The sequence below is a fragment of the Trachypithecus francoisi genome, unplaced genomic scaffold, assembly GCF_009764315.1.
Source record: "Trachypithecus francoisi isolate TF-2019V2 unplaced genomic scaffold, Tfra_2.0 Lachesis_group15, whole genome shotgun sequence".
NCBI lineage: Eukaryota > Metazoa > Chordata > Mammalia > Primates > Cercopithecidae > Trachypithecus > Trachypithecus francoisi.
In genome coordinates, this window is record NW_022681460.1 from 12783682 (window position 1) to 12805530 (window position 21849).

The following is a 21849-nucleotide window of genomic DNA, read 5'->3' on the forward strand; positions in this document are numbered from 1 at the left end:
AAGAATTTGTAGAAGTTACAGATCCTATTCTATAGCTTTTTATTCATATAAATGTCTTATCACATATTACTGTTGAAGAGGATTCCAAGTGCTATGCAGTGTTTACCATCTAACACCATTAAATTCAAGTCAGATTCCTTTGTGCTGCTCATCACTACTTGGGGAAAAAAATGAAAAAATCTTTGAAGTAAGTGCCATTTATGTGAAAGAAATAATTTGGAATGGAAATGTTCCTTTACAATATTTAATTTTATCAAATAATGTAGGGGGAAAATAGAGCTTGACTTTCCCTTTATGAAGAAAAATACTATCCTTTGAGGAAAAAAAAAATCCTCTTATTTTGTAAAGTAGTTCCAAGAGACAGCTGGCATATTCAACATATAACAACCACTCTAGGGAGCAATGAACACAAACACACACAAGAAAATCTGCCATTCAATGGCTAATATTCATAAACTACCAACAGAGAAATGAATTTCATAATTCAGGCAGAAAACCTATTTGCTCAGTGTGTTGCTGATAAAACACCCAACATAAGCAAATTAGTAAAAGCCTAATTGTAGTAGGTCGATAGAGAGCTCTGCTGCTTTCCCCATAATCCCATTATTCAATTAAGCAATACTACAGGTAGAACGGGGGACACAATAATTATCACCAACAATGTTGCCATTCATGCATCTACCGTACGCCAAACTTCTCTTAGATTTTTGTGGAAGGTGTTTGTGTGTCATACATAAATAAAAAGTCAAGACACATATAAATTACATCTATTATCCTTTCCAAGGATGATTCAAAGAAAATGTCAAATCTAAGCTGAAACTCTTAGTTGAGTCTGGTAAAGATATACTTTTATGTCTTTCCTTATTATAAATATCTGGCTCATTGTTTTCCTCATGGCACTGACAAATTAAATTTATATCATTGTCATCAATTCACGTCCACTTTGCATGTACTGGAGGCTTGGCATTGTAATTAGCCGAATCATTATCAAAAGAGTTACTTAACTCAATATCAAATGGAACTGACTCAACAGCTAGAGAGTAAACCTACCTCATCACAAGCTATTAAAATACAAAAGGGAGATTGAGACCAGCCTGACCAACATGGAGAAACCCTGTCTCTACTTTGAAAACATACAAAATTACCTGGACATGGTGGCAAATGCCTGTAATCCCAGCTACTCTGGAGACTGAGGCAGGAGAATGGCTTGAACTCAGGAGGCGTAGGTTGCTGTGAGCAGAGATCACACCATTGCACTCCAGCCTGGGCAGCAAGAGTGAAACTCTGTCTCAAAAAAAAAAAAAAAAAAAAAAAAAAATTCATTGCATATTTGATTTGCTTTATTCCAATATACACATTATCAAAATTTGTTAAAGAAATACTAATGGTTGAATATTAAAACTTTTATTCTGTGTTATTAATATTACAAGATCCTTTCCAAGGGATGCCAAAAGCACAGATTTCAAATATTCAGTGCTGTTTCTTATTATGTTTAAGTCAAGTGTACCACGTGCATTTTAGGTGAATTGAAGATACAGATAAAAATCATCCCTTTAACTAATTGTAATGTAGCATTCAAATTAATGGATAATTAAATTCCACCTTCTTTCACTCGTGTGGTAACTCATGTAAAGGTGCTCCCATTAAAATGCACAATTTTATAATACGGTTTTGCAAAGATTAGAGGAAGTCTATGGTCCCTTTAATCTTGGGGATTCTGATTCATAGCAGTACTTTCTAACGTGGTAGATGTGTTGTATTTTTGATGGGAGGAGTTGCTGCCTTGCTTATCTGCATGTGATCTTTTGCCTTAGGCCCCCAAGAAGTTCTGTTACAAGAAGGAAAAATTCCAGAAGTCAGGCTTCAGAACACTCAGCTACGGCTGTTGCTTATCTCACTCCATCCTCATGCCCAATTCAGTCTCTACTCATGCGTTGTACAAGGAAGTGAAATTTTGTTCTCAGGTGCTGGTATTCCTCAAGGAAGGAGCACATACATTTGGGAAAGACCCAGAGAAACTAAGGCTGATATGAAAACACAGACTTTTATATGAATCATAAATAATGCAAAATTAGTTTGAGACTCTTCAAGTGAAAATATAAAGGTGGTCATCAATATAAAATACCAAAATAAATTTCAAACATGAAAGCCAGATGAAGATTTGAAGAGGTCCAACACTCTAAAATGATCATGTCCCTACCTCCCCACTCATCCATATTAGAAATTTAGAATAAAAACAATACCAAAACATAAAATAAGTACCAGGAGATCCAACAAAGGTTTTCTTTTCTTTTCTTTTCTTTTCTTTTTTTTTTTGAGATGGAGTCTCGCTCTGTCGCCCAAGCTGGAGTGCAGTGGCCGGATCTCAGCTCACTGCAAGCTCGGCCTCCTGGGTTCACGCCATTCTCCTGCCTCAGCCTCCCGAGTAGCTGGGACTACAGGCGCCCGCCACCTCGCCCGGCTAGTTTTTTGTACTTTTTAGTAGAGACGGGGTTTCACCGTGTTAGCCAGGATGGTCTCGATCTCCTGACCTCGTGATCCGCCCGCCTTGGCCTCCCAAAGTGCTGGGATTACAGGCTTGAGCCACCGAGCCCGGCCAGGTTTTATTTTCTTAACATATTTTTAATGTCGACATGAAAGTCTTTGCCATGCTCTGCCAAAATATTTTAGAAGTCATACCATGCTGGTGTCTGCAAGCAAGCCTAATCTATTGATTAGACAATCTAGGCAGGGTAGTAGTTATCAATTTATTTTCTTTATGGACATCTTGAACAAGTCCATGAGTAGTCTTAATCATAACACTTCATCTGCTGAGTCTTCAGTTTCTTTACCTATGAAAGAACAGGATTGCAAATAGGGTGCCTTGTTAACCTATATTATAAGGAATTGCCAGGAAAATAAGAAAGTACAGTGTTCAGTGCTATTTCCTTTTCATAGATGAAGAAGTTTACTCAGAATTCTAATGCATCATTTGTCACAGTCTTCAAAAGAAGCATAAAATGTTGAAATGGCAAGTGAAAGAAATTTCTGGCTAAATTTTCCCGGTATTTATGCCACTTCTACTACATACAAGCACTACAATCCAGCTCCATTGTAGTTCTCAATAGAGAATTTTGTGTGATAAACACATTTTTTAAATATCAAGGAATATATGGAAAAGTTGGCTATTTATTTTTTCATAATGGCATCTTGTCACTCTCCATTATGAATGAACTACTAAATAATGACATCACAGTATCTACTATACAGGTTGTCCCTTTTCTGCCTGGTAGATAACATAAACAAATGGGTAACATTATTACTAATCCCATACCAGTATTTCTTTATCTCAAAAAAAATCCCATACAAGTGATAGAAACCAGATCTGGCAAATACTGAGTTAATTATACTATCACAAAAAGTTCATCTGGATAATTGATGATTTTTCATAATGTTTATTATTTAAATTGCCACTGTAATATTTCCTGCCACTATTGGAGGTAAGGAATATTTACTGGCTTGTTCTTTTTTAATAGAAATTATGAAGGATAATGAGTCCAACTCTACTTTGATAGTACAGCCTGTAAGGCAGATTGCTAAATTACCAAGTCAAGGGTCTCATAATCAAAACTGGGAGTTGAAGGGGGCGTTAATAATTACCTAGACATGGAATTGAAAACTCAAATACCTATCAGAGCCAGGTGGATAATGTAAAGTAGCACATTTCAGCTCATAGGTCCATCTAATGTATACAGTAGCTATATAGCTTTAGACAACGGCTGCCATTGCAATAATGCAAGTTAGGGTTGCCATTTTTCAAGAGAAGCCAAAATGTTTATTTTTATGTGAAATCTTTCTATCATGTATTATTTCACTTTTGTTTGGTGCAAGTCATTTTGTTTCTTCAACTGTAAAATTATCACCTCCTTGAAAATAGGAGCCAAGACTATCATTCTACATCTTCAAAAAGCATTAGCTGAGAGCAATAAAGAAAGCACTCAATGAATGTTGTTGATTGACTGATGGACACACTAATTGCTTGTGTGTTTTTCAGGGCAGAGTAGGCTGCTCTCTATGGAGTTAATATTCAAAACTGTAAAAATACAAGCTCTTAGGATTGAAAGAATATCCAAGAATCTAAACATAGAAAATGTGGCCATGGCGGAAAGTAGCTGTGTTGGCAGCAATAAGATGATATATTTTTGAGCAAAACCTTAATCTGAAGACAGAAAGTAGCCATTAATCATCTTGGAAATATACACACATATAATGGAGAAATATTAAGCTCATATCCAAAGACAGATTATTATTGAATTTACATTTTTCACTATTAATAACTCCTTGGCATTTCATAGGGAAAAAAGTGACATTGAACATCTAATCACAAATTTAAAGTTGTATATTTAAAAAATTTAACCCACTTAATTCAAAATGTATCCTCACAGCTGGTTACATCATATAAAAAATAAAATGAAATATCTAGAGGAGCATTTTCCTAATAGAAATAGAAAGTGAGTCACTTTTGTAATTTTAAACTTTAGCAGCCACATTTTTTAAAAAGTAGAATGAAACAGGTAAAATTAATTTTAATAATACATTTTACTGATCCAATGTATCCAAAATATCCTTCATCATGTAATCAGTATAAAAATTATATACAAGATATTGTACATTTTTTAATGTCTCTGAAATATTTACCACATATCTCTCTTTGAACAAGACACATTTCAAATACTCAAATTTGCATATACAGTACAGACATAAAGGAAAACTGCTTTCTCTATACATGCTAGATAAAATCCAATACTGACATATTATCTCCATAAATGATAACTGTCTTCAGAAAAAAATGGCTCATGTTTCTGGGAAAACTGTGACAAGAATGACTTCGGTAGCTCAAAACTGGGCTTTTCCTTCTTTGAAATGTTATAAAAGTCAGTAGCAGAATTTCCCCTTCCGGTATTTGTGCTCTTTTAGTGAATTATAGGTCAAACATGAACTCACAAAATAGTTTAAGTCACAAATGTTTTCTTAGAAAGCCACTGTATCTTCTTTCAATCATATGATGGTTATGAGTTACTGTCTATTCCTTCCCAGCAGGGGGTTCATCCTATTTCAGAAGGCTTTGATTACCTTATAAATTGTCTTTTAGGAAAGCCAATATAGTAAGTAAATTCCAAATGTATAGTCACAGAAACAGTTAAACTTTGTATTCTTATCTACATATTAAAAGATCCATCTTTTTCCCGAGAATTAGTACATTTGCAGTAATTTATGTTTATGTGTTACAAACCTGGATTGCTACTCTCGTAATACAAAGTGAACAAGACTGCTGCACTTAATAAATATTTGTCACAGTAAGCAAATAACTACTTGAACTTAGTGTTTTTATATGATTGAGTTTACTTTTTCTCATATCTGCAGACTCAAGTGTATTCTCATTCTGATAACATGGGGGAAAGGAGCAAATGCACATATTTCTTTTCTACTTCTTTGCCTTATTTTGGACAATCCATTTGCAAACGAAATGTTAATCTTGAAAATACTAGTATTTTACATTTTAGTACAGCAATTGTGAGGTGTGAGCTGTGTGTGTGTGCATGTACGTGTCTTTGGGTGTGTGTTGTTTTTGTGTCTTCACGCTCCCTAGGTTTGTTGAAGCCAGAAGGAAAAGGAAAGAGGCATGTGAAAAAGAAAGGAAGGTATTGAGGAAATGGGGTGTGAACTCCTGTGTTAACAATGAAGACTATAGGCTTTTTTTGTGACTTAAGATAGAAAGACTAATTTCATCAAGAGCCCAACATCGACCTTCAGGAGTGCTTATCAAGCGTCTTCAGAGAGGAAGTGGTCATTTTTTGTTTTTGCAAAACAAACAAACAGTGCTTGTTTTTGCAGCCCTGAACTAGGATCTTACCCACTGTATCTCTCTGTTTTTCAAACCTCCTCCCTGGATCCAGTAGCAGGTGTGAGGGATTTGAAAACAAAATGTTTAAACTAAGGAGTGCCTGTCCCATGTAAGAAGCTCTGCTACCCTTTGAGTTCTTGGAGAGGCACTGGCTGAGGTCAGCAACACCATTCTATGAAGTGACTATAACAAACTGGCAGACAAGCCCCAAAGTCGTAGAGAGTCTAAAAAGTGAAATATATGTTTAGTCATTTTTGTCAAGTTTAATATTTTGCATTTGTTTATATAGATTAAATCTCGTCAAATAGAAGTTTCCATCTGGATAAAAGGAAACCAAAATATAGAAGTGTAAGTTCTGTGACTGGAATATTTGAAGTTGGGAGAAAAGATAATCCCCCACCTGTTTGGGGACAGGGATTTTGCAATCAGGAATCTATCCATTTTTCAAACCCTGAGGCCTGTTAGAAACAACTTCTTCCTTAGGCTGTACAGTTTCATCTCCTCTCTTTGAATCACTCAACCCCAGCAAAGAAAAGCTGCAAACCAAATCTCAGCATTACACAATCTAAGTGCACAGGTTGGGCCCGCAGGTACATAATTAGGTGCATTCTGAAAGTCCATGTAAGGTTCCTGAGTCTGCTTTATTTTAATGTGGTGATTATTGTTCAGTTTATAAGACCTTTTGAGAATTGAGTCATTTGGGTTGCAGCCTTGTGTTTGCTCCTATGAGAATGGCAAGTATGAAGGAAAGGGAAAAGGCTTGTGCAATACAAATCTATGATTACAAATAACTTCATTTTTCAAGTGACAGTTCATTCGAGGGGGCCTACTAAATACTGACATGTCTCCTCAAATACAAAACATATTACTCTCATTATAGGCATGGATCACACCAACACAGTCTCCTGAAGAATGATGAAAGAATCTTCCTGTCCTCCCTCAGTCTCTGACCCTGATGCACAGTGCATGCACATGCACAACGCACATTCTCATATATCACAAACATACACACACAGCACATGCGATCACATACACAAACACATACACACACTCTATATACACAGAAACGTATACTGTTTCATATGAACATTTGACATTGTTTTTCCTAATAGTCGTTGCTTTTTCAGGAAAACAGCTTCATCATTTTCTACACTTATTAGGCAATTGACTCATCTTTCTAAGACTACACTCTCATGTAAAATAAAAATCATAATCATAATCCTATGTAGCACTATTAGGAGAATTCAATGAAGTGAAGCATACAAATTATTTGGAAAAGTCCTTGGTATATGATAAGCAATCAGTAATGCTGAAAATTGTTAATATATGTTTTTTACCCTGAAGCAATGGTTGTCATTCTGAAACACTTCTATCCCATTTCTGAAAAGAATTGGAGGAATAATATCCTGAACACAAGGTACAATTTAGCCTGGTAATTATTGCATGGGTTTTATTTTTGTATTATACATTTATAGAAAATTATTCAGAAATCTTTCCTATCTCTACAGTAATGTGATAATCTGGTCTTAATTCTGTTTCCAGTTAAAAAAGCCATGGGTGGACTGGTAGTGAGTTGTCCTCTGATAAATATACATGCATACCTCGGAGATATTGTGAGTTTGGCTCAGAATCACTGCAATAAAATGAACATTGCCATAAAGTTAGTCACACATGTTTTCTGGTTTCTTAATGCATTTAAAAGTTATGTTTACACTATACTGTGCAATAGCATTATGTCTTTAAAATGTACATACTTTAATTTAAAAATACCTTATTGATAAGAAATGCTAACGACCATCTGAGACTTCAGCAAGTGCTAATCATTTCATTGTTGGAAGGTCTAATCTCTGTGTTGATGTTTGCTCACTGACAACGGGGTGATTGTGACAATTTTTAAAAGTAAGACTACAATGAAGTTTGCTGCATTAATTGACTCTTCCTTGCACAAAAGATTTCTCTGTGGAATATGATATTGTTTGTTAGTATTTTACCCACTGCTACAGTTTGGATGTCTGTCCCCTCTTAATTACGTGTTGAAATGTGATCCCCAGTGTTGGAGATGGGGCCTGGTAGGAGGTGTTTGGGTCAAAGGGGCAGAGCCCTCATGAATGGCTTGATGCCATCCTCACAGTAATGAGTGAGCTCTTGCTCTGTTAGTTCATATGAGAGCTGATTATCTAAAATAACCTGGCATCTCTCTCTTGTTCCTCCTTTTGCCATGTGACATGTGTGCTCCCAGTTCGCCTTCCACCACGAGTAAAAGCTTCCTGAGGCCTCACCGGAAGTAGTGTAGATGCTTACACAACCTTCATGAACCATGAGCCATTCTTATACAGCCTGCAGAACCATGAGCCAAATAAATCTCTTTTCTTTATGAATTACCCAGTCTCAGGTATTCCTTTATAGCAACATAAAACTGACTAACACACACACACTAGAACTTCTTTCAAAATTGAAATAAATTATCTCAAACTCTGTCACTGCTTTATCAAAAAAGTTATATAATATCCTCAACCTTTTGTTGTCCTTTTAATAATGTTCATACTGTCTTTGCCAGGAGTAGATTCCATCTCAAGAAACCACTCTCTTTGCTCAATAAGAATTGAGCAATTCTTCATCTGTTCGAGTTTGATCATGGGATTGCTGCAATTCAGTTACATCTTCAAGTTCCATTTTTAATCTCATTTTTCTTACTATTTACAGCATGTCTGCAGTTACTTCTTCCACTGAAGCTTGAACCACTCAAAGCTATGTATTAGTACTTGAATCAAATTTTTATAAGCTCCTATTATTGTAGACGTTTCTACTTCCTTTCGTGAATCATGAATATTCTTAATGGATTTAGAATGATGAATGCTTTCCAGAAAGTTTTCAGTCTACTTTGCCCAGACCCATCAGAGAAATCACTCTCTATGGCAGCCACAGCCTTAAAAAATGTATTTCTTAAAAAATAAGACTTAAAAGTCAGAATTAGCCTTTGATCCATGGACTGTGGAATGAATGCTGTGTTAGCGAATACGAAAACAACACTGATCTCTTTGTACATATTTGTCACAGCTCTTGGGTGACTAGGTACATTGTCCATGAGCAATACTATTTTAAAAGGAATCTTTTTTCCTGAATAGTAGGTCTCAACAGTGGACTTAAAATATTCAGTAAACCATATTTCAAAAAGATGTGCTATCATCCAGGATTTGTTGTTCTGTTTATAAAGTACAGACAGAGCAAATACAGCATAATTCTTAAGGGACTTAGGATTTTCAAAATGATAAATGAGCATTGACTTCAACTCAAAGTTACCAACTGCATTACCCCCTAACAAGAGAGTCAGTCTGTCCTTTGAAGTTTTGAAGCAGGCTTTGACTTCCCCTCTCTAGCTATGAAAGTCTTAGATGGTATCTTCTTCTAACAGAAGACTGTTCTGTCTACATTGAAAATTTGGTATTTCATGTAGCTAACTTCATTGATGTCCTTAGCTAGATCTTCTGGATAACTTGCTGCAGTTTCTACATCAGCACTTGTTCTTCTTGCATTTTTGTGTTATGGAGATGACATATTTCCTTGAACCTCATGATCTGACTGCTGTCAGCTTTCAACATTTTTTCTTCAACTTCCTTATCTCATAAAATTAGAGAAAGTTAGATCCTTGTTTTGAATTATGCCTTGGCTTATGGGAAAATTGTAGCTGGTTTGATCTTCTATCCGGGCCACTAAAACTTTCTCCGTATCAGCAATAAGACTATTTTGCTTTCATTATCATTTATGGGTTCACTGGAATTGAAGTTTTAATTTTCTTAAAGAACTTTTCCTTTGCACCCACAACTTTGCTAACTATTTGTAGCAAGAGACCTGGCTTTCAACCTATCTCTTCTTTTGACATGGCTTCCTCACTAAGCTTAATCATTTATTTCTAGCTTTTAATTGGAAGTGAGAGATGTATAACTCTTCCTTTCACTTGAATACTTAGAGGCCATTGCAGTGTTTTTAATTGTCCTAATTTTAATAATACTCTGTTTCAGGAAACAGGGATGCTTGAGGAGAAGGAGAGAGAAGGTGGGACACCCAGTCATCAAAGCAGACAGAACACATGCAAAATTACTAAGTTCACTGTCTTATATGGGCATGACTTGTGGTGCCCCCAAACAATTACAATAGTAATATAAAAGATCATTGATCACAGATCACTATAACAGATGTAATAAAATGGAGAAATTTTAAAATATTGCAAGATTACCAAAATGTGACACAGAGACCCGAGGTGAGCATATGCTATTAGAAAAATAGTGTCAATAGATTTGCTCCATGCAGGGTTGTTGCACACCTCCAATTCATTAAAAATACAAAAACCCTGGAAGACAGCCTAGGCAATACCTTTCAGGGCATAGGCATGGGCAAGGATTTCATGATGAAGGTGCCAAAAGCAATTTCAACAAAAGTAAAATTTAACAAATGAGATCTAATTAAAGAGCAAAAGAAACTATCAACAGAGTAAACAGATAACCTGCAGAATGACAGAAAATTTTTGCAAACTGTGCATTTGACAATGGTCTAATATTCAGCATCTATAAGGAACTTAAACAAATTTACAAGAAAAAAACATACAACCTTATAAAAAGTGGGCAAAGAACATAGACACTTTTCAAAAGAAGACATACATGTGGTCAATGATCAATCATATGAATAAAAGCTCAATATCACTGATTGTTAGAGAAATGCAAATCAAAACCACAATGAGATACCATCTGATACCAGTCAGAATGGTTACTATTAAAAAGACAAAAAATAACAGATGCTGATGAGGTTGTGGAGAAAAAGGAATGCTTATACACTGTTGGTGGGAGTTTAAATTAGTTCAACCGTTGTGGAAGACAGTGTGGTGATTCCTCAAAAATCTAGAAGCAGATTAAATATAGCGTAATTCTTAAGTGACCTAGGATATACCAATTACTGGGTGTATACCCCAAGGAATATAAGTCATTCTATTATAAAGACACATGCATGTGTATGTTTATTGCAGCACTATTCACAACAGCAAAGACATGGAATCAACCTAAATGCCTATCAATGATAGAATGAATCAAGAAAATGTGGTACATATACACCATTGAATTATATGCAGCCACAAAAAAGAATGAGATCATGTCCTTTGCAGGGACATGGATGGAGCTAGAAGCCATTATCTTTAGCAAACTAACACAGGGACATAAAAACAAATACCACTTGTTCTTACTTATAAGTGGGAGCTAAATGATGAGAACTCATGGACACAAGATGGGAGACAACAGACATTGGGTCCTACTGTAGGTTGAGGGGGTGGGGGGAAGAAGAAGATCAGGAAAAATGACTAATAGGTACCAGGCTTAATACCTGGGTGATAAAATAACCTGTAAAACAACACCCCATGACACAAGTTCACCTATGTAACAAGCCTGCACTTGTAACCTTGATCTTAAAATAAAAAAAAAAAATCTGTGAAGTGCAATAAGACAACGTGAATAAAAGAAGCTATACTTATATAATAAAGATAAATATATAAATATATTTTATATAAATAATAAATAATTATATAACAAGACTATTTATCAGTATGGATATATAAGGCTCTGCACAGATATTCTGGGACACCACAGATGGAAATGTCAACATGCTATCATATGTGCTAAGTTTATGCCAAAAAAAAAAAAAGAATGAAACACAAAGTTCTTAAGGCACCACATTAAAGTAATAATTCACCAAGCACACAAAAATGTATTAGAGTTGCTTTTATTTACAGTCATGCTCCTTTGTAACATTGTCAAACATCAAGTAGGGACTGAATAGACCGATTGGCTCAAAAGACTCTCTGCTTTGTAATTTTCACTTCTAAGACTCTGGCTTTCCAACATGTGATTTTCTTCAGGCTGGTTCAACTAGCCTGCATGTAAGATTTGATAAATTAATTACCTATACTGCTGGCTACTTAATAAACAGCCAACAAAAGACAGTGGTTAACCCTTAGGGAGTTTGGCCATTAGTAAGTAAGAGTACCTGTGATTACCAAAATGCCCCTTATCATATGGAGTCCATTCCTAATAAATCAAGAAAAATCCCTATCTAGTATTTTCCATGGAGTATAATGGCTATAATTTAAAGAAAAGAAATAGTGAGCCTTTCTCAGGCGCAGGCAACATTTTCTTCATTCTTTGATTTTAGTTAATGTGGAGAAGAAAAATTTGAATGAACTTCCCAATGGTTTTGGTTTGATGCAGGGTATACTCTTTGGTACTGCTATGATTTGAATGTGTCTCCTAAAGTGTATGTGTTTAAAACTTAATCTTCCATGTAATACTGTTGGGAGATGAGGCCTAAGGGAAGAAATTTATGTCATGAAGACTCCACCCTCATGGATAGATTAATGCCAATTATAGAAGCACTTGAGGCTGTGAGTTCAATCTCTTGTTCTGTCTCATACCCTCTTTGCCTTCCTGGCACGAGATGACACAGCAAGAAGGCCCTCACAAGATGCAGCCTCTCAATCTTGGACTTCCCGCCTCCAGAACTGTGAGCTAAATAAACATCTATTTTTTTTTTTTTTTTTTTTTGAGACAGAATCTTGCTCTGTCATCCAGGCTGGAGTGCAATGGCACAATCTTAGCTCTCTGCAACATCCACCTCCTGAGTTCAAGCAATTCTCCTGCCTCAGTCTCCTGAGTAGCTGGGATTACAGGCATGTGCCATCACACCCAGCTAATGTTTTTGCAATTTTTAGTAGAGGAGGGATTTTGTCACGTTGGCCAGGCTGCTCTCGAATTCCTGACCTCAGGTGATCTGCCTGCCTCAGCCTCCCACAGTGCTTTATAAATTACCAGTTTGTATTATTTTCTTTATAGTCACTTGAAAGGGACCAAGACAGAAAATTGGTACCAACAAATAGGGCTGTTGCTGTAATGAACACCTGAGAATGTGGAAGCAGCTTTGAAACTGGGCAATGGGCAAAGCTTGAAATAATTTAGAGGAGCATGCTAGAAAAGGCCTATCTTGCCATGAATAAAGAATTAAGGACAATTCTGATGAGGACTCAGAAGAAGAGAGCAGTAGAGAAATCCTAAATCTTCTTATAGATTACTTAAGTGGTAGTCATCAGAATATTGCTAGAAATATGGACATTCTCATGAGGTTTCAGATAGAAATGAGAAACAGATATTAGAAAGTGGAGTAAAGGCCATCCTTTTTTTTGCAGCACGGGGGAGACAGAGTCTTGCTCTGTCACCCAGGCTGGAGTGGTGCAGTGGCGCAGTCTCCTCTCACTACAACCTCTACCTCCTGGGTTCAAAGAGTTTTCAGCCTCAGTCTTCTGAGTATCTGGGATTACAGGCACCCACTACCACGCCCAACTAATTTTTTGTACTTTTGGTAGAGATGGAGTTTCACCATCTTGGCCACCCTTGTCTTAAACTCCTGACTTCGTGATCCACCCTTCTCAGCCTTCCAAAGGGCTGGGATTACAGGTGTGAGCCACTGCACCTGGCCAAGGCCATCCTTTTTATACAGTTGCAAAGAACTTTGCACTAGTACTTTGTAAAAGGCAAAACTTAAGATGATGAACTAGGATATCTGGCAGAAGAAATATCTAAGTGGCAAAGAATTCAAGATGGTGCATGACTTATTTTAGTCAGTTGCAGTAAAATGAGAGAAAATAAAATTGGTTTAAAGGCAAAATTTATAATTAAAAGGGAATAAGAAAAGTTTGGAAAACTCTCAGTCTGGTCATATAATGAATAAAAAAGCATGTTTGGGAGAGAATATTAAGGGTGTAGCCCAGCATTTGTTTGCAAGAGAGATCAATGTTGATAGGAGAAAATCAGGTTCTACTCATCAGAACAAAGGGAGAATGACTCCAAAGACATTTTGGAAATCTTTGAAGCTGCTCCTGCCATCAAAGGCCCAGAGCTCCAGGAGGGCAGAATGGTTTCGGTAGATGGAACCAGAGCACAGTCTAGAAACTCACTACTCAGGGCCACATCAGGCCTCTGTTCCCCACATTCCTGCGCAGTATTCCGTAGTCACCTCAGTTGTGGCTCAAGTGGGCCCAGGTGTGGTTGGGCCATCATTCCATAACGAGCAAGCTGTAAGCCTTGGCAATGTCCATGTGGTGCTGACTCCACAGACGCACAGAATTTGAGAGCTGTAGGGCCATGGTGGCCTCCACCTAAATTTCCAAGAATGTCCCAAATAGACTGGGGGAGCAAGTGGAGATTTGTCACAAAGGAAGAGCCATTGCAGGGAGACATCAATATGGCAATGCCTCGTGGAGCCAGGAGGGCAAGGCAAATCCTAAGAACTCAGAACTGTAGAGCTACCAGTATGCAACTCCAGCCTTGGAGGGCTATAAGCACTAGACTCTAATCTGTAAGAGTTGCTGAGTAGACAGCCCAGTAAAGCCACAGGGGCAGGGCTGCCCAAGGCCTTGGGAGCCCAACCCTGTCCCAGCGTATCTAGGATGTGGAACATGGAGTCAAAAAAATTATCTTCCAGCTTTAAGACCTAATGTTGTTTTCCCTGTTGACTTTTGGACTTCCGTGGTAACTGCTACCCCTTTCTTCTTGCTAATTTCTTCCTTGTGGAATGAAATTTCTATTCTATGTCTGTTCCACCACTGTATTTTGGAACTAGATAATTTGTTTAATTTCACAGGCTCACAGCTGGAGGAGAATACGGCTTAGGAAGAATCCTTCCTTGACTCTCACCCATATCTGATTTAGATTATGTATTTATCTGTTATCATGCTGCTATAAAGAACTGCCTGAGACTGGGTAATTTATAAAGGAAAGAGATTTAAGTGACTCACAGTTCTGAAAGCCTGGGGAGGCCTCAGGAAACTTACAATCATGACAGAAAAGGAAGCAAACACATCGACCTTCACATGGCAGCAGGACAGAGAAGTGCTGAACAAAGTGGGGAAAGCTCCCTATAAAATCATTAGATCTTGTGAGAACTTACTGACTATCATGAAGACAGGATGGGGGCAACCACCCCCATGATTTAATTACCTCCCACCAGGTCCCTCCCAGGATACGTAGAGATTATGGAAACTACGACTCAAGATGAAATTGGGTGGAGACATAGCCAAACCATATCAGGTGAGAATCTGGACACTGGACTTTTAGTTGGTGCTGGAATGAGTTAATACTTTGGGGACTATCAGGTTGAATGAATTTATTTTGCATGTGAGAAGGACATGAGTTTTGAGAGCAGATATGAACTGCTATGGTTTGAGTGTGTCCCCTCAAAAGCATATATTGGAAATTTAATTCCCAATGCAACAGTATTGGAAGGTGGCACTTAATGGGAGGTGTTTCAGTCATGAGGGCTTCACCTTCATGAATGTATTAATGCAGATTATAAAAGGATTTAAGGCTGCAAGTTTGATCTTTTCTCTCTCTCACCCTCTTTTTGCCTTTCTACCATAGGATGGGTGAGAAGGCCCTCGCCAGATACAGCATCTTGATTGTGAACTTCCCAGCCACCAGAACTGTGAGGCAAATAAATTTCTGTTCTCCAAAATTTTCTCAGCTTGTGATATTCTGTTGTAGCAATACAAAACAAACTAAGACAGGTACCATCTGCAAACTTCCCTACAAATACTTTTAAATTGCCCATGCATCCCTAAACTCTGGTAAGCATTGCCAAGGAGAACTCCTATTTATAATACCTCCTTTTCCCACTCTTTTTTTCCTCAAAACAGCATTCAGATTGCTGCTGGGATGATCTTTTTGTAAACAAAAATATGGCCATATCACTCTGTTAATTAAGATTCCTGATTTACTTACCATTGTCTACTTGATAGAATCTAACTCCCACGGCAATGTAAATCCCAGAGCAAAGATGAACTGAATAAATTTGGAAGAAATTATATAAAGTCCTTATGTGAGCTACATTCCACAATGCGTTATCACGTGAGACTACAATAGCAATAAAATGCATGAGATGATTACATCTCCTGTCTCCAATTTAGTTAGAAGAAGAGATATAAGCTTTATAATAAACTCACTTATTCATGGATATTCTAATACATGACATAGTATAAAGATCATGCATGAATGTCATCAGTTTTTGCTATAAGCAACAACAACAAAAAAGCCAAGAACATTAATTTTTATCTCTCACTGCCACAAAAACACAGCGATTGCAGAAAAAACAATCCTATGGGGTGCTTGTTAATAGTCATTTTGTTTCATGCTTCAGAAGGGAATTCCTTTCCTTTATCAGAAAGCCAGTTAAAATTATACAATCATGACATTAAAAAAAAATCCTATACAAATGCCACAATCCTTTTTGACCATATTCTGCTAGTAGTTAAACTTGCCACCACAATTTTAGCAATTTTCTGTTAATTGTAAAATGGATTGCTGAAAGCAGTAAGGAAACATTTTTCTGGGTGGGATATGATTTTCTTCCATCAGCCTTACCTAACTGGGGACCAATTATTCCCCTGAACACACAAAAATACAGCTTACATCTGTTTAGAAAGGAGTTGGGATAGCAGCCTTGGCTATAAAAGTGAAACTCTTTGTCTAAAACTCCCAGGAAATAGCAGGCATTTGAACATGAAATTAACACGAGAAAAGAAGGTTACGTTTCTAAGGTTTGTGTAGTATTTAAAAATTTTGCATTAAGAGCACCCTTGCACTTAAAAACGACCAGTTTTAATTATTTGTATCACCTGAACATTTGTCATGTAACTATGTTTAAAATTTGCCTCAACAGTTAAATCTGGATGTTGAGGTGAAGGTACAGTTCCAAGAGTAGAAATCTTTATTGTTCATTCCTATTGGATCATTGCTTCTTTGGGTGTCAACAAAATTAACCAGAACAATGTTTAAAGTTAGCACACTTTCTATAAGGGAAGGTATTTGGAGAACAAGAATAGCTTGTTGCTATTTATTCCCAGTGGTGTCTCCTAGAATCAATAGATTTTGGAATCTCCTATTCCAAATTCAACACCATCTCAAACATCAAAAAGCTCTAAGTGAAAATCAAAGAGCTATAATTATCTTTTACATGAAAGATATCATAGTTCATCAGGTCATTTGTCTAAGTAATAGAGATTGATAATATTTATTAATTATTGTGTATTTCTAAAATAATACATTAAAAGAGAGCATTTTAATCAGATTTATTGGATTCAAATATGAGTACTATTCAATTGACCTTGGGCCAATGCTTAACCTCTCTAGTTCTTAGCTTTCTTATCCACTAAAGGAGTCAAATAATTATTTATAGGTTATTTATTAACATTAAATGAAACTCTGCATGTAAGCAGCTTGGTACACTACATAGCACATATCAAATACCTGATCACTACTAAATGATAAACACTGTCCTAGATTACAAGTCTGGATAACCAGTTGTTTTCTTAAGGATGCTTTACCAATACTATACAAATACTATACAAAGTTATATCCTCATTCTTGCTTACAAACTATGACTGCCCAACCATTACTACTACTTTAGAAAGAATGTTCACTTACTACAAATATTAATGAAAACACTTATTTTAAACAGACTTCCTATGCTCTAAAAGAGTGATATTTTAAATTAGGCTTAGACCATTGCACATGTTCAAAAAAAAGAGGTTAAAAGAAAGATTATCAAAGCAGAAGTGTAAGGGAAAAAAATATTTTATAAATCTATGATAATTTTTAAACCCTTTGAAATCTTAATTTTATAATCCAATCTATGCTCTATTTGACAATGGTAAATTTTGGCAATGGTAAATTCAGAGTAAGTCATTTACATTTACAAAAGTCATTTCATATTTTTATGAGGCTGATTCTTAATATATGAATTCCTTAAATTACATATGGAAGATTATAGTAGTCTCTTCTCTTTTGCATTTTCTGAAAATAAAACTAATAACATGTGAGATCTCCACTTTATTTTGAAATTTGAAATACATCAGTAATTGTAACTTATTTGAAATTTACATTTCACATTTTGATTTAATTTTGGTTATAATTAGTATATTTCCATTTTGTACATCATCTTATTATGAATTTAAAAATCCCTATTTCACTTAATGGTCATTTGAATGGTTATGTAAGTTGACAGCCATTATATTAAGTGAAATAAGCCAAGCACAGAAAGACAAACATCGCATGTTCTCACTTATACATGAGAGGTAAAAAGTGGATCTTACGAAGATAAAGAGTAGAATGGTGGGAAGACTTGGAAAGATAGAGAGGATGGGAAGATGAAAGGGAAAAAAATAATATTAAATGTATTTATTACTACTGATCTGTACACTTAAAAATGGTAAAGATGGTAATTTTTATATGCATATTTTACCCAATAAAAATGAATTCATAGAACTGTAAAAAATATATATATTATATATGCAATTGAAATATTTTGTTCTTCCTTATATTAATAATTTAACAAATTTTGCTACATTTAGTAGCTTTTTTCTGACATTTATTAATTTAATTTTCATCTTTTAATTCTTTATAAATATTTTGAACCACATAATCTTATCAGATTTTAAAATTCCCTCTCACAAAACTGTTTGCAATTTTCTCACAGAAAGTATTCATTTAATACAATTTTAAAATTAGGACTTCTCAATAAATTATGAATATTCATGCCATATGCCCCCTTGATTGACCTAGGAAGGCACATGTTTTTATAATTGTCCAATGTCAATGATTTTCATTCGTCCAAGGGCAGAGGGAGGCAGCTTTAGACCTTGAGTCTTGTTTGCTCCTGGGAGAAGAAATAAAGAATTCCTTAAACATAAAAGAATAATACTAAGATTATTTTAAGGGAAGAATGCTACAGATTTCCATCCTAGTGCTAAAGCTATAAATAGAGAACAATAGTCCATGTCCTGCTTTGTATTTTTTAAAATGTTTTCATGTTTATTGGTAAATCTCTTGAACTGTGACTTAGTTCCTCTAAATTAACATTATAATTTTATCTATATTTTAAAAATGAGTAAAAGAACTATAGGTCTAAATGGCATATAGATGCTTTAAGTAACTTTTATTTATTACAATAAATCTTATACCTCGTCCTTGACATTGCTATAACACAGCCTGAAAAATAAAATATGGTCATTGCAATAAATGTTTTTAAGGTAGTAATAAAATGCAATAAAATGTTGAATCTGCAAAAGGTTTATTTAAATAATAATGTCAGTTCATGAAACTTTTTCTTAAAATTATTTTTCCTTGATGCCTGGCATCACTCTTTTATTAATTTAGTCTCAGAGGAATTCAGGCTGCAGTTCTTAGCCTTGGTATATATCTGGCTTGCGGTTTGTTTCTAAGAGGATACCTTCTGACTTAAGAACATTTCACTACTAGCTGAAAATGGAGAGCAGGAAAATTAGGCTAAAAATAAACAAAAAGGATGAATAAAAATGCCCACAAATGCTTGAAAATGAAAATATATACACCTAAATAACTGAGGGAATGAAGAAATTACAATGGAAGTTAGAATTTATTTTGACCTAAATGCTTATGAAATTATGACATCAAATTTATGGAATGCAGCTTAAGCCCTGCTTAAAGAAAAGCTTATAGAATTAAGTATAAACATACATTAAAATATTAAAATATATGTTTATACTTAATATATGCTTATAGTTAAACATATTAAGTATAAGCATATATCAAAAGTGAATGAATACTAAAGATCAAAGTCTCTACCTCAAGAAATTATATAAGTAGGTCAGTAACTGTGGCTCATGACTGTAATTCCAGCACTTTGGGAAGCCAAGGCAGTGGATCACCTGAGTTCTGAAGTTCAACACCAGCCTGGACAACATGGTGAAACCCCATCTCTATGAAAAATATAAAAATTAGCCGGCTTTTGTGGCGTGCACCTGTAGTCCCAGTTACTTGGAAGGCTGACCCTGGGAGGCAGAGGTTGCAGTAAGCCAAGGTCACGCCACTGCACTCCAGCCTGAGTGACAGAGTGAGACTAAATTCAAAGAAACTATATGGAAGGAAATAATAATGCCAGCAAAAATTAATAAAACAAAATAAAACACAGAATATGTTTGAAACAACTAAAAAAAATGGATAAACACGAGATTAGAATGGGAATAGTAAAGACAAAAAAGAGAGAGAAAAAAACACAAATCATCAATACTGGGAATATAAAGGGGGATATCACTGCAGATTATACCATTGTTTAACAGTAAATAAGAGCACACTAGAAACAACTTCAGCCCAATACATTTAAAAAATAGATGAAATGGACACATTTCTGGAAAAACACAAATAACCAATATTAGTATAAGAAATAATAAAATGCATGAATAATGCTATGTCAGTTCTTAAAATCTGTAATTAATAACCTTCCCCAAAAAATTCACGGATTCAGATGGTATTACAATTCATTTCTACCGAACATTTAAGAAAAATATAAAATAAATCTCACACGAATTTTTCTAGAGATCAGAAAAAGGAAATACTTACTGACGTATTTTTTTAAAACCAGAAAAACTTGATACCAAAAACTGACAAGGACAGTATAAGAAAGGAAAATGACAGAGCAATCACCTTCATGAAAGAAAATATTAGCAAAGTATAGAAATATATAGGAATGATTATCTGTCATGACCTAACGGATTTACTTCAAGAAAGCAGCTTCAAGTTGATTTGAAATTTGAAAATCAATCTTTTTAATTTGCCACATAAAAGGATAAGGTGTAAAAGTCACATGGTATTTTCAGATGCAGAAAAGCCATTGATAAAATGAGATATCCAATAATTATTAAAAAGCACACAGTAGGCTGGGCTCAGTGGCTCACGCCTGTAATCCCAGCACTTTGGGAGGCTGAGGCAGGTGGATCACCTGAGGTCAGGAGTTCTAGGCCAGCCTCACCAACATGGTGAAACCCCGTTTGAACTAAAAATACAAAAATCAGTCGCATATGGTGGCATGCGCCTGTAATCCCACCTACTCGGGAGGCTGAAGCAGGAGAATCATTTGAATCTGGGAGGCAGAGGTTGTGGTGAGCTGAGATTGTGCCACTGCACTCCAGCCTAGGTGACAGAGTGAGACTTCATCTCCAAAAAATAAAAAAGTATACATTAAAAAGAAGAGAAGACATATCTACCATGAAACATGATGCCATAAATAAAGGAATATGTATGAAAAAGGAGGTGGAAAGGAGGATAGGAGCTCTTGGATATTAAAAGTACGGTCAAAATATATATACCCAAATGAAGGTTTCGGTTAAAACAATGAAGAAATCTTTCAGAAGGTAGACCAAAAGGCAACAAGATGAAAAATTAGACGATTAGTCTACTAAGGGTGAACCCCAATAAAAGAAGTTCCAGAAAGAGAAAACGAAAGAAACAGAGGAGGAAAATTACCAAGCTACTTCTTTGGTAATTAAAAAAAAAAAAAAAAATCCCAGAATTGGATGCCTTATTTCAAGACAAAAACAGGCCAGCAGAGTGCCCAGCACCAATTAACTACAGAACTTTAGTGACAAACAGAACTCAAGTGACAAATATTCAGATGTCCCCTATATTTATTTGTGTATTCAATTCAATAAATCCTAATCACTTCACTATCTTTTGAACCAAAACTACCAACAAGGAAATTTATGTGAATGTTAAAATTTTGTGTCCACTTCCATAAATAAAAAGCATGCTTCAGTGTGTAGAAAGTCTAGCCCTGTTTTGAACTAGCACTAAATCAATTGGATATTTAGTTAGAACAGTGTTTGGCAAGGTAATCCACAATAGAAAAGAGTTGTACAGCATAACCAATAAGCAAATAAATATATATTTATCTAAATGAAATAAAATTTGACAATATAATATTTACTCTTACTCCATGCAAAGGACTCTTGTCTACTCTATCCAATTTAAATGAAATAAACACAGCTCTTGAGGCTCTTAAATGGATTTCACAAAGTTCTCAAATCATTAGTTTAAGAAATACTGCCTTTTTAGACTAAACATATA

The 21849-nt window shown here is 35.5% G+C and overlaps 1 long non-coding RNA gene across 1 annotated transcript in view; it reads left to right on the top strand.

The window, feature by feature from the left end:
• LOC117096951 overlaps positions 1-15373 on the top strand; it is a 214136-nt gene extending 198763 nt beyond the window's left edge. Inside the window, exons 2-3 of the long non-coding RNA XR_004442736.1 lie at positions 14924-15003; positions 15334-15373. This is a non-coding gene — a long non-coding RNA (uncharacterized LOC117096951). The remainder of the gene's footprint in view (positions 1-14923; positions 15004-15333) is intronic.
• Positions 15374-21849: the final 6476 nt, after the last annotated feature.